This window comes from Pseudophryne corroboree, chromosome 7, assembly GCF_028390025.1.
Source record: "Pseudophryne corroboree isolate aPseCor3 chromosome 7, aPseCor3.hap2, whole genome shotgun sequence".
Lineage (NCBI taxonomy): Eukaryota > Metazoa > Chordata > Amphibia > Anura > Myobatrachidae > Pseudophryne > Pseudophryne corroboree.
The window spans coordinates 321,058,997-321,063,385 of record NC_086450.1 but is presented as its reverse complement, the minus strand read 5'-3'; the positions used below and the strand labels follow the sequence as shown (position 1 = coordinate 321,063,385).

Genomic DNA, 4,389 nt, shown 5'->3' with positions numbered 1-4,389 from the left:
CTGTGGTTTTCAAAGTTATTAACCAGGGTTGGTTGATTTAAACCAAATGGTTTAAAAAAAAAAAAAAAGTTCTTTTTTTTTTTTTTTAGTCAAGCTGTGACTACAGACAGGGCATCGTGACTTATTAAAAAAGCCTATTATACAAAAAAAATGGTGTTCTTATTAAAATAAAAGTGTAATGCCAGTGGCATGCCCAGTGCTAATGCTCAACTCCTCCTTTGTGTATATGTGTGTGTGATTGTGTTTTCTCTGATGCTATTCAGATTTATTTAATTATGAGTAATAAGTAGGACTAATGCTTAACATTAAGCTGTTCTTATTTTCAATTTCATCTCTGAGTGTGATTTGTTTTAATGTGTTAAATCTATCTACATATATTCAGCTGTACAGATGTGTCCTCTTACACCCTTGTTGCAGTCACTCTAAACAGCCCTTAAAGTCACACCATGGCGTGGTGGGACACGGTAGCGCTAATCATCTTTTATTTTTTTGCATTTCTGTCTGCGAAAATTCATCTTAGTCACAAAGTAATGTAATAGGAAAAGAACCGAAAGTAATGTAATAGGACGCACAAGCCGCTTCTGTTGATTAAAATGATATGCAGCATGCTTATATTCTTTGTGTAATTGCGGCTCTTTCTCTTTCATCCGAAATGCCACGTTAGTGTTTTCCATGAAAACACTGTAGTAATAGCATTTTGTATGCAAATATAGTCGCAGTCACACACAGAATATAGGCTGCTGTATATTATTTTAATCAGCAGAAGCTGCTTGTGCGTCCTAATACATTACGTCTAAGATGCATTTTCGCACTCTGCCCTACCGAGCAACATGGCAATCATGCGTTATATGTAACGCAACTTGTAGCGCACGGAGCAAAGATATAAGAGGACACATCTGTATAGTCAAACAACAAAGAGAAAGAAGGACTCTGGTGTTGGTGCTTATTCAGATGTATTAGGAATGATGAGCAGTAAAAAAAAAAAAAATGGTTTTATTGAAAGATGTAAAAAATTGTTCAAACCAAAAAAATGGTTTTATTGGTTTTGGGTTTAAAAAAAAAATTATTTCCAAACCTATTAACAGACTAAATAATGTGATAAAGACATGATTATGTTGTGTGTCTAAGTATCCAATTTGTGCTATCCATTTCAGTTGCAGTCCAGACAGTGTACGTTCAGCAGCCAGTTGCATTTCTCGATCGTCCCATTCAAATGTGTTGCCCATTTTGTAACAGACTTACAACTACCCGTCTTCAATATACTTCTGGAGCTTTGGCCTGGTTATCTTGCGGTGGATTGTGCCTATTGGGTGAGTTTACTATTACTTCTGAAGTAATACAATTTATTTCCCATGACAGATTGTTTGTTTTTATCTAGCTCATAATAAACTTTATGCTATATTTTACAAGCTGCGTTCTATAAAACCTTATTTAAGAGACTATGTACAATACAAACTTGCATAAGAAACAAAGCGGACTTGACTGAAACCTTTAATTAGAGCATGATTTGTCATCAGCTACCACTAACCTAACATTTTGAGGTATTTCTATATGTATGAATTAATCTTTCTCCGGCAGGGTCCACAGGTTGTCCACAGGATAACAATGGGATATGATGGAGCGACAGCGGATTTGCACCAATCGGTCAAAGCTTTCCGGCATCCCAGCATGCAACAGGCCCGTCCATATATCCCTGCCCCCTGGCTCGGGAAAATCAGTTTTTTGTTTGGTGCGGCAGGAGCCGGACCATGGTCAGAGGGCTGCTGGTTTTCTAAGCAGCCCTAAGCTTTCTTATGTTATTTTTATAGTCTTACTAGTTTTTTTTGAGTGATCTTTCTAAACAGCGTCTTATACGCTTAGAAAGAATCACTCCAACAACTCTCCGCCGGGTCGCGACAGCGCCAACCCACGAGTACAGTGCTGTTTCGGCGTGCATCTGTGTCGGATACACTAGCAGGTCCAGCAGACGTTACCAGGCTGTGGCCGGAGCATGGGGAGAAGGTAAGGCATCAGTTCCGCTTAGCAGATGGAATACGGACACAGCCGCACTGTTTTGGGAGGAGACTGCCAAACAGTCGCTGACGTGGGTGCACCAGCGCTAGGCCTTAGGGATCATAGGCACCAGGAATAGCATGAGGCCGCGATCCTTAGGGTTGATGTCAGCAGGGTGAGTCAGACGCTCTCCTGGTCGCCCCTCCCCCCGGTTCATGACCACTTTCCGCCGAGTCTCCCACCATGAAATGTTTCCTCGTTCCGTCCCAGACGCTACCACGAGGGGACCCGGTCGCAGCATAGGCAGCTGTGTGACCGGTGCATTTGTGTTCACAGAACGTCTGTGTTCACTATAGGTTTATGGAGCGGCAGTGTACACTAGTAGCGTCTGGATCCACTCAGCGTTCGCTAACGTATTGATCGATCCTTGAAGTGGGGCAAGTCTCCCTGTATCCCACTCTACTGAGTACGGACTGTACAGCACTAAATCTCTACCTGCCTTTTGAGTACGAATAGTTGGATAAGTGCCTATTGCATATGAGTCTGTATACCATTACTGTTGTTTCTGTCGCATTGCGTCTGAATACGTTAGATATGTTAATATGTTAAACGTGATTCAGTAAATGTTTCTCCTACATACTTAAAGTATTATTGTATTTGATGATGTACTCATATTGCTTATTATACTAATGTATAACATGTGACTGACTGCTAGTATGATGCTGACTTTACTATATGTTTGTCAGTTTGTTTTGCAGATCCTCAATGCTGGTTCATGAGTAGGGTCGGATGGATATAATTTTAAAGAAAAAAGGTTAAAGTGATACAATCACAAAATTGTGTAGTACACTGTGGAAGTGCTGATTATTTATCATGTATTAAAGCGACAATGGTGAGGACACTCATACCATGTTTGAAGCTGTATTATCCTCTTATGCTCTGGTTCAGGATGGCTTGTATGCATAATGTTTTAGCTCAGCAAGGATACAAGGCGGATACAGGTACGAGTGTATCCACCTTGGGCTATCTTTGCACAAGCTTTATCCTATAAGTTAAATGGATAATCCCCCAAAATCCTGTACCAGGGAAAGGGTTATATTATTAGCCCTTACATACAGCAACAGCTTCGCAGAACCAGTGGTAAGTAAACCTTCACCCTCACAGGCTACACATTGTTTAGATTCATCAGAAGATGAAAGCCTAATTTATTCTACTTCATCATATGAAAAAGAAGTAGGTCTCAGCTCTCGAATATAGCGGAGTTAATTAAAGCAATTAAGCCATCTTATCCTTAGAGGATACAGCAGAGCCTGTGTTAAAAACCAAGGCACCTGTGTTTAAACATCCCAAAACTTGAGTTTCCAGGGTCAGATCAGCTGACGGAAATCATGGAAGAGGCTTGGGCTACGCCCAGTAAGAAGTTAGAAATCCTAAGAAATGGAATTCCAATGATCTGCTTCCAGCTGGGGATTGTTTAACAAATGGGGAGATGGCTCCTAAAGTAGATACGAATAATCTACATTAGCTTTGCTTTCAAATTTTCCTGTCTAGGGCTGTTATGAGGCCAAGCCTTGGCTTCGGCTTGAATGACAAAGGCAGTGGTTGCCTGGGCTGATGCAATGGAAGGAGATTTTTCAGTAGAGCAAGAATCTCATATGGCTCATATAAAAAACCAGCAATGTTCCTGGAAGCATTGGATATAGTCAAAATATTTACTCCAAGGCATCAACCCTAACTATACCTGCTCATAGAGCAGTTTAGCTGGATATGTGGAAGATCTACAGCCACACCACACTGGATATGCCCAATCTCTCCAGATCTTGGAAGCTATGCAGTGTGGGGCCTGGTGAGTACTTGGATGGGAAACATCTGCGAATACCAGGTGCTGTAGGTGGAATCATTGTCTTTTTCTGAAAATATTCTTTTTGGTAAGAATTGACAGATATTCTGGAGTCAGAAGCAGACTCCAAGAAGGTCAGGTTCCTTCCACATACAGTTCAGACCTAAAAGTTCTGTATTTCAGCCCTTTTGTGGTATCTAACAGGTCGTGTTTATCTTACACTATCAATGGAAGCCTATCATAGATTTGAATCCCACGTCAGTGTGATTGGAGACTAGGAAAGCATTTGGCTACCAGAAGATCTACAGTGTTGGGCCGGGTTAGTACTCAGATGGGAGCCCATCGGGGAATACCAGGTGCGGTAGAAAAATTAAACCATCAGCTGATGGTGTGGGCTCCACCTGGGAGACCCCAGGTTGGGGGGCCGATTTCTTCAGGTCACACAGATCTGGCACAGTATCACTAGTTAAGCTTTAGCCTTCAAAATAGCCTGTCTCGGCTATAGATGAAGGCCTGGCTTTGCAAAAAGCAGGTCAGAAATTTGCTTCGGTCAGGAA

At 41.5% G+C, this 4,389-nt stretch overlaps 1 pseudogene; it reads left to right on the top strand.

Moving 5' to 3' along the window:
* The first annotated feature begins 3,768 nt into the window (after positions 1-3,768).
* Positions 3,769-3,886, top strand: LOC134946186 (5S ribosomal RNA; annotated as a pseudogene).
* Positions 3,887-4,389: the final 503 nt, after the last annotated feature.